Genomic DNA, 10,118 nt, shown 5'->3' on the forward strand with positions numbered 1-10,118 from the left:
AATATTTCTCATAATTAGAACCCTCCAAGATGGAGTTTATTACCTCAGGAGTCAGTGGGTTCTCCCTTATTTGAGGCTTTCAAGAGAAGACTATACACTTGATGGGCATGTCATAGAGGGGAATTTTTTTCAGTTACATTTGTTAGCAGGTAGGACTTGTGTATGGGTCTTTATAAGTCTAAGACAGTCTCTTCAATCACTAAGTCTCACTTATTGTCCCCATTTTGCAGATGAGGAAACTGATAACTCAAAGAAATTAATTGACTTGCTCAGGATCACATAGCTAATAAGAGTTAGAACCACTCAAATTTAGGTCACTGATCAGTGTTGCTTGAGTTATACCACCCTGACTGGTATTTGCCAATACCTCTGATTCTTGTGGTATCCCCTGGATACCCAATGAGGAGCCATGGAAGGTCCGAGCTGGAGGCTAGGGGAATATTCTCAGGGTTGAGAGCCAAAGCCATTTAAATAACTCTAGTACCCAGGGTATTTAGAAATTATGGGACTATCCTCTTAGTAATGAATAATAAATAAGCAAAATCTAAACTAAAATGATAAATCATTAATCAAATTTAATGTGGCCATGGAGGGCCTAATCTAAGTTCTAATTACTATGATAGGCCTATAAATTATGAGTATAAATTATAAATTTAGGGCTTATGAGCCAGGAGAAGAGAACCTTTTCTTGGGGACCAAGCTGTCCCATTAGCATGGATGCCTGGCTTATGAGGAGGCTACCTGTGGAGAGCAAGGAGGGTAAAGAGGGTATTAGCTCACAGAGCAGCTCCATTCTTCAGTTTGGGGATGATTTCCATCTACTTCTTCTTTTTTTTTTTTTTTTTTTTTAACCCTTGTACTTCGGTGTATTGTCTCATAGGTAGAAGAGTGGTAAGGGTGGGCAATGGGGGTCAAGTGACTTGCCCAGGGTCACACAGCTGGGAAGTGGCTGAGGCCGGGTTTGAACCTAGGACCTCCTGTCTCCAGGCCTGACTCTCACTCCACTGAGCTACCCAGCTGCCCCCGATTTCCATCTACTTCTAATCCCTTAGTGTGAACCCACAGAGGGCTGCCCTCCACAGCTTTATGCCAGTCAGCACCTACTGACAGCAGTGATGTGGCACAGTGGATAGAACACCAACCTGGAGTCAAGAAGCCTCATCTTCCTGAGTTCAAATCTGGCTTCAGACACTTCCTAGCTATGTGACCCTGGGCAAGTCACTTAATCCTGTTTGCCTCAGTTTACTCATCTGTCAAATGAGTTGGAGAAGTAAATGGAAAAACCATCCCAGTATCTCTACCAAGAAAACCCCAAATGGGGTCATGGCTAATGAGAAATCTTATTTTGTATGATTATAATTAGTTGTAATGCATTTTGTTTTTCTTGTCTTCTCAATGGCAGGGGTGGGAAAGAAGATGGGAGAGAATTTGAAACTAAAAATTAAATTAAATTACATTTTAAAATAAAACAGAGTAATAGAAATAAGAAAACCTCACACTTGTATGTTATTTTAAGGTTTGAAAGATATTTTCCCCATACCAGATAGTTATGTGATATGTAAAAATAAAAAAAACCTGATAGTGGTATAGGAGAGAGCAATAACTTAAAATTCTGGAGGCTAGAGCAAGTACAAATAATATGCTAGGGACTAGCAACCCAAAGAGCATTGTTTGAACAACTTTTTCTTGAAATAAAAATTTTATTTATATCTTTTGTTTTAACATCTCTCAAATTTCCCCTGCATCCCTAAGATCAGTTCATTATAATAAAGATTTTATTTAAAGGGCCACTTAGGTGGCTAAGTAGATTGCTGTGTCTCACAAGTTGCATCCATGCCTAGAATGTTTTCCCTTTTCATTTTTATCTGCTGGTTTCCTTCAAGTATCATCCAGATTCCAACTTCTACAAGAAGCCTTTCTGATTCCAGGTCTGGCTATATGATCCACTATAGAGAAAAGAAGCAAAATGTGTTTTCTTTTCCCTGGATGACCACATTTTAGAAAGGATATTGATAAATTGGAGAACTTTTAGTGGAACATCAGAAAAAATGGTTAAGAACTGAGATAATGCTATATGAGGATTAATCAGGAAAAAAAGGGAAACTAACTTGAAGAAGAGAAGACTTAGGGAGGAAATCCCAGCTATTTTCAAGTACTAGGAGGAATGTCACATTGGAGAGGGATTAGATGAGATCTACTAGGAAAATGAGTGGAAAGTACAAAGAAGGAAATTTAATATTATTGATTATTAATTATTAAAAAGAAAAATTTCTTCCACAGAAATGGAGTGGACTGCCTCAGGAGATAGTGGTCAGAGGTCTTCAAACAAAAGCTGGGTGACCAGTTGTGTATATTCCACATGGATTATTATTTAGGTTGGGCAGTTAGGTGGTGCAGGGGATAGAGATCGTTCTTGGGCCTACAGTCAGAAAGACTCATCTCTCTGATTCAGAATCTGGCTTCAGATACCTTTTAGCTCTCTGACCCTGGGCAAGTTATTTAATCCTCTCTGCCTCAGTCTTCTTATAGATAAAATGAGCTGGTAAAGAAGATGGCAAACCACTCCAGTATCTTTGCCAAAAAAAAAAATTCCAAATTGGGTCATAAAAGTTGGACATGACTGAACAATTGTTTAGATACAGATCAAACTTTATAACTTCTGAAGTTTCCTTTAACCCTGATATTCGGTTATTTTGTTATTCTCTGATATTTCTAGTCGGGTCAATATCATGATGAGAGAGGAATGTGTTCAAACATAATACAAGAATTGGGGAGTCTTTGGCTGAGAGGAATGTCTTTTCTTTCATAGTTCTCTCTGTTGTGTGAGGTATAAGAGGAGTCTCAAAACCCCACTTTCAGACAGGAGTCAATGCAGTCTAGCCTTAAACTAGTTCACAGAGTTTTAGAGCTGGAAGGGACCTGAGTATCCTTCTTGTCTAAGCCAAATCCCTAAAAGAATGCCCATTACAAACTCCACTTGAAAACCTCTTGTGAGGGTTCCTGCTACATCTAGAAGTAGCACATTGCATTTGTGGATGGCTCTGATAGTTTGGGAGTTTTTCTGGACTCAAGTTTGAATCTGTCTCTTTGCAATTTCTACCTGTTGTTCCAGGTTCTTCCTTCTGGGGCTAAACTGAAAAAATCTAATCCTTCTATAAGATGGCCTTACAAATATTTTCTGACTGATAACAGTTCCTCTGAGTCTTCTCTCTTTGGGTCTAAGCTTCCCCATTTTTTTCAGCTGATCCTTATATGATACAGACTCAAGTTCCATCCTTGAGTTAAAATCCAGCCTGAGACACTTATTAACTGTGTAACCCTGGGCATGACACTTAACCTCCATCTGCCTCAATTTCTTCAACTCTAAAATGGGCATCCTAATGTGCCTATTTCACCTTATAAGAATCAAAGAAAAAATATTTGTCAAGTTTTTAGAATAATGACTGGCCCATAATAGGCACTTAATATATGCTTGTTTTTCCTTTTCTGAGTGTCCTTCTCTGGTTGATCTCTAACTCATCAATATTCTTCCCAAATGATGATCTGAAAGCCCAGAACTGAACCCAAATCTTCAGATGTGATCTGACCAGGGTAGGGTAGAGAGGGACTATCACTTCTTCAATTCTAAATCTCTTGTAATGCCTCTCATAATGTAGTCAAGGATCACATTAGTTCTCTGAGTTCTGTATTCAATCAAATCTGTATCAATCAAAACTCCCAGATCTTTTTCAGACAAACTGCCTTCAAATCATACCCCCATGTCTCATATTTGTAAAGTTAGTGTTTTGAATGTGCCAATTTGGTAAACTTGCCATTTCTAATTTTATGCAAGTTATTGATCAAAAATGTTAAATAGCACAAATTTCTGGGACACTCCATTCTTGACTCCATCCAAGTAGTCATTCAAGAACATTCTGATATAACTGTATAACTGTATAACTGATGTCTCTTTATCTTTTCCACAACACTTTTCCAAATGTTTCTCTAATATCTAGGTAAAGTATATAATTGAAGCATTTCCCTAATCTGCCAATTTAGTGGCCCTCTCAAAATAAGGAAGAAGGTTAGCCTGGCATGACGCATTTTTGATGAAGCCTTTCTGGCAATCTGTGAAAACCACTTCCTTTTCTAGTTGTTCATTACCCATCTCTCTTTAGTAATCCAGTCAAGAATTTTGCCAGGAATCTAAACCAAGCTCAGTGGCCTATAGTTTTCATTTTATTTCCTTCTTTTTTAGAGAAGTGAATGAGCATTTCCCCTTCTCCAGGTCTCCAATCTCTTATTCTCTGCACTCTTTCAAGAACCTCTGATTATGTTTCAGTAATCATATGGACCAGTTCCTTCAGGACCAGGGAATGAGATTTATTTGGACCAGATGACTTGATTCTATCGAGGACAGTTATGTGCTACATGTTTCATTTCCTTATTAATATTGAATATACCAGCTGCCTATTTCTGGTTCTTCTGGTCCCAAGGCCATTCTTCTTGGCTGAGAAAACAGACTAAAGTTTAGAATGGAGCAGATCTGCTTTCTCCATTGTCTGTTATCATCGTCCTATTCACCCCAAGCAATGGTTTTATTCTTTCTTTGATTCTCTTCTTCTTCCCAAAGCAACTTTATCTACCTTTTTATCCTAAAACCCCATTTCTTTTTTCTTCCTCATCAAAATTTTTTCCCTTTGTGCCACAGAGTTTCCTTCTTCTTCTTCTCCTTCTCCTTCTTTTTTTAAAACCCTTACCTTCTATCTTGAAGTCAATACTGTATTGGCTCCAAGGAAGAAGAGTGTAAGGACTAGGCAATGGGGGTCAAGTGACTTGCTCAGGGTCACATAGCTAGGACGTGTCTGAGCTCAGATTTGAACCTAGGACTTCCTGTCTCTGGGTCTGCCTCTCAATGCCCTGAGCCTCCCAGATCCCCGCCCCCCCCACCTGAGTTTCATTCTTAAGGGTTTCCCATCCTCATAGTTTTCCCTATAGAATTTTCATCTATGGGATCTTCTTTATTATTTGTTATACTGAGTCTATGGAATTCTTCCTGTCCTTTCTCTAAACTCTGTGGAATCCCTTTCCCCCAAATCTAGGGTATATTTAAAACCATCCCTGGCTTTCACCTTCTTTATCACAAACGAACAAAGACCTAGTTATCACTTCTCCACAAGATTCCCATCATTTCTACATCAGAAACCAGTTCCTCCTTTGAGTGAGAATCAGATCCAGGAGGGAATTTCCCTTTTTTGGTTCCTCTCCCAGATGTTTCCTCTCTCCCCACCTCCCCTGACTATATTATAATCTAGTCAGGGGTAAGACAAGTTGTAAAGCTATAATGGCAGCCATATTGGGTCAGGAGTGATAGGCAGTTACCTGCTTAGGATGCAGAATGAACTGAGGTGGCATGAGCCAGGGCAGTTGAAATTTGCCTATAAAAGGAACAGACCTGAATCCATCTTGGTCTCAATTTGGAGATATTTGGGCAAGGGTGGAGAAGAGTTTAGGCATAGCTTATTCTCTTTTTACTCACAAACCAATTCCATCTTCAAACTGATTCAACTATATCCATCAACCTCAGTTTTTTGTTTTATTATCAACAAGAGAATCAAAAAGGAATCCATCATCAGCAGGGTCAAGCCTTGATTTAGGGCTGAGGCCAAACAGGCCTAGCCAGGCTGTCAGCCAACCAAGATCCTTAATTAATAATAATCAATTGAAGATTCAGCATCGAGTTATTCAACTTAGATTTATTTAGGAAATCCCAATTCCCACTTTCCATTTTACCCAGTTCCCTTTCCCCCTAAACTCTTCAACAAATAAATCATCTTTCAAAGAAGCCACTTGCCTGTGAATTCTCAGAGTTTCTGTGGGAGGTTTCAGTTGGCAGAATCCTGTGTCAGCCAGGAAAGGGGTTTTACTTTCAATATTCCTTCATCTAACAGTTAAGATTAAATCTGCAGTCAGAACAAGTCGATTAATGAATTTAGTCTTGCTAGACCAAACATCCAGGTTTATATTATACCAAACTAAGGAATATAGCCACCTCCATCAACTTACTAGGGCTTCCATTAGGAAAAGGGTCAGCTGTGTTCCCCAATCAGCTGATTCCTTAGTTTAGCCTGTTAGCCCTAGGTTACTGTTTTGTTATCTTGGGATTGGAGTAAGAAGATTCCACACATTCTCTTATAGTACCAGCTGTATTTGGGTTGACCTTTTGGGATCACTACTATATCTAGGTGTCCAATTAGAATCTCTCAACAATCTCCAATGAATTCTACATCAACTACCAAGATTTATATAACAATATATGTGAATACTGATGATGTGTGAAAAATTTGTAAGAGAAGCACAAAATATTGTTGTTTTTTTTTTTGTCTAAGAAGGAAGAAGTATCATTGACTGAATAGGCTATAGAAAGATTAGTAGACGCAGTGGTGTTCGAACCAAAAAGGTTAGGCAGTATTTTTTTCCCCTTAAAACCCTTATCTTTTGTCTTAGAATCAATACTATATATTGGTTCTAAGGTGGAAGAGTGATGAAGGCTAGGCAATGGAATTAGACGACTTGCCCAGGGTCATACAGAACCTTGGACCTTCCATCTCTAGGCTTGGCTCTCAATCTACTGAACCACTCAGCTGTCCCACCTTAGGTAGGATTTCAAAAGGCAGACATGAGGGAGAGAGTGATGGCATTCTAGTTATAGGAAATGATGTCAGCAAAAGTTGCATAAACAAGATATGTCCAAGGGACAGTGCTCAGGAATCCAGAGTCAAGAGCAGTCTGCATGCAGTGGACTCTGAATATGTGTTTGTAATTATGTTGGGAAGGGGGTAAGATAAGGTGGTAGAGACAGGATGGGGTCTGGAGGGGGACGTCCTTGAATGCTAGGCTAAGGCCTGTGTGGCTCTGGGTGCTAAGGCAGAGGAGCACAGCCAGGGTCTGTTATATTTAAAGGAGGTCACTAGTATCTATTTGAGGTAGTAAAAATGATGTACAGAGAGGATAAGATGGCACTTCTCCTTTATAACAGTTGCCCAGGCAGGATCCTTCTGGTCAAAGTGGTTTATCCCTTCAGGACCCACCTGGGGTTAATTGATATTATTAAATTGGGCTCTTCAGCTTGGATAACGTTGGTATTCTGACTGCGTTGGCTCCCTTCCCAAATAAGCTTTGAAACCAATTTAGGAAGGTACTTTAAACTTTATAAATATATGATAAGAAGGATAAGGGGGAGGTATTAGGAGACCCTACTTAAATTGTTACTAATGAAACTCTAACTGCAGGCAATGAAGAATCAAATGATAGCTTCCCTCTGGTTCAGCCTGGCCAGGGCTAACCAGAGTAGGTAAACTGCTGGGAAATCTTCAGCTTCTTCTTCTGTAGATCTTAAGCCTTAACAGTTGAGATATATCCACCCTTTTCCACCCTCTTCTTCGTCTCCTGCCCACTTCCCGGATCCCTCCCGGGCCCTGGGAAGCCTAGATAACTAGATGATGAAACTCCTAATATCTAGGGGCAGTAGACACCGAGGTGGTGGTCAAGTACAGGTTGATAATGGTATATGAAGGACAGGAAGAGCTTGCACAGTGGTGTTTGCAACTCTCTTCCTACAAGACCAGGATCCACACCGATCTCTAGCCTCAGGACAGGCAAAAGACCCAGAACCTCTGCCAGGGTTCTCAACTGCCCTCTCTCCTGCCTCTCACATGCCTCTCTGGGAACATTCTATCCAACTGACTTATCTGTCAATCAAAGGTGAACTTCAAGCTCCCAGAGATTCAATATAACAATATAAGGCCTGTGTGGCTCTGGGTGTTAAGGCAGAGGAGCACAGCCAGGGTCACACACTTCAGATGGACTTCAGAGGCTGCACCCACCCCTGAATCAAATGAAAGAAGATGCCAAATAAAGTGAGCCTGGAGCTTCATTTGGTGCTGCTATGTCCATTGAGCTGGCCCATCCTTCAGAAGGTTCATGGCAAAGTCAGGGTTTGGGAGAACAAATGGCCCAGTAATGCCCAGCAAAGCTGGCAGCCAATTCGCTGACATAGTATGGATTTTTGTTTGTTTTGGTTATTTCATCCATTTGCCTTTGGTGTGTGATGTGTCTCTGACAGCCACCCAGGAAGACTCCCAGGATGTCTATCTCCACCTTGTCCTCTCCCTGCCAGGGCCTGACTAGGGCACATGCTGCTTGGGCTATGCTCTGCCCCTTGGGAACATATCCAGTGCATTTTTTCTGCTAAGGGTACAAAAACAATGCTGATGTGTGTGGAAGATTTGATTTTACATAATAATAACAACAGTTAGCATTTATAGAGCTCTTCCAGGTTTGCAAAGTGCTTTCTAGATATTATCTTTTCTAATTCTCACAACAATTCTGTCTGCTAGGTATTGATAGCATTTCTATTTTATAGATAAAAAACTCATCAATAAATGAAGAGTTTCATAGAGGTTAAATCATTTACTTGGGCGTACTCTTATGGGAAAACCATAACATGCTTACACAAATCTGCTTTTAAACTTCTAAAGCCTATACCTATTACAGTACAACTAGTAAATGATCTGAGGAAGGAACTGAACTCAGCTCTTCTTGACTCCAAGTGTGGTACTCTACTGCCTTACACTCAGCATTGCCTGAAAAAGAGTGCCAAACTGAGAGAATATTCCTTGAGAAGGGAATAGGGATCCACTTAAATAATTAGGCAAAGGGAATGGCATTACATCTGTGTATGCCATAGCTTAGAGCAACAGTAGGCAACCTTTTTGGCCATGAGAGCCATAAACGCCTGTGGAAGGAGGAGGATGGAGGTGGAAGGCACTGGAATATGGGGTGGAGGGCTGAAGGGCCCCCAGGGGCACATCCTGGAGCTCTTCCGGGACTGGCTGGTCAGGAAGTGGAGCCAGATATGGCTCAAGAGCCATACGTTGCCGACCCCTGGCTTAGAGTGACAGTGGAGTGAAGACTGTATGGGATGGAGAGTGAAGGTGAACAGAGCAGTTTTAGAGGCAACCATAAAAGTCCATATGGTAGATAAGGAGAGCCTAGATCAAGATGGTAATAGTGGGCAAAATAGAAGAGATAAATTCAAAAGATGCCACAGAGGTAAAATCAACGTGTTGTTCAGTTGTTTTTCAACCATGCCAATTCTTCATGACCCCATTTGGGGTTTTCTTAGCAAAGAAACTGGAGTGGTTTGCCATTTCTTTCTACAATTCATTTTACAGCTGAAGAAACTGGGGCAAACTGAGTTAAGTGGCTTATGCTAGCAAGTGTCTGAGGCCAGATTTGAACTCAGGAAGATGAGTTTTCCTGGCTTTATACTTAGCACTCTATCCAGCACACCATCTAGCTGAAGTGAGAGAGGGAAGAACCAAAGAGAACACCAGGTACTCAAACACTCATGGCTAGGTGAATGATAGTACAACCAGCATCAACATGGACATCAGGAAGGATCTTTGGACAAAAGATCAATTTATTTTGGAAATATTGGATTTGAAGTGCTAGTGGGGAATTCAGGTGCTGATGAAAATGAAGGTTTGGAGCTAGGTCAGGACTGGAGATTTCTGGTTAATTATTCTTCTTGCATCTGTCCATCTTTCCCAACCCATTCCCACCATCACAAACCTTGTGCAAACTTGAAGGTCACATTTGTAAAAGTGTTAATTAATGTCATGGGAAGGAGATTTCCAAGGGATAGGTTACAGAGACAGATGAGAAAAGGGTCAAGAATAGGATTTTTGGGCAATGGCTCCAGACCTGCTTCTGGTCATGGCAGGGCAGCCATTTCATTTTTCACCTGCCCCAATGGCATGAACGAATCCTGATTTGGTAGTGACTGCTTTTTGAGCATGGACAATTAATTCTTCATGAACTCCATGTGGGCCAGCACTCACTTATTTCCAATAACCTTGTGTGAGAATTAAAATTAATATCCAAATACTCCAAGTATTATATTTATAAAGTTTATTAATACAAACTTGAAGCAAAGGAAAATAAAAACTAGAGAGCTCACCCAGCTGTGCAAGGAGGGGGTGGGGAAGAGAGAGAAGGCGGGGTTACCAACAACTATAAACAATACGAAAATATGCAATATGGTGGACAGGGAAAAAGGAATTTTGGGAAATACT

Source organism: Gracilinanus agilis, chromosome 3, assembly GCF_016433145.1.
Source record: "Gracilinanus agilis isolate LMUSP501 chromosome 3, AgileGrace, whole genome shotgun sequence".
Taxonomy (NCBI): Eukaryota; Metazoa; Chordata; class Mammalia; order Didelphimorphia; family Didelphidae; genus Gracilinanus; species Gracilinanus agilis.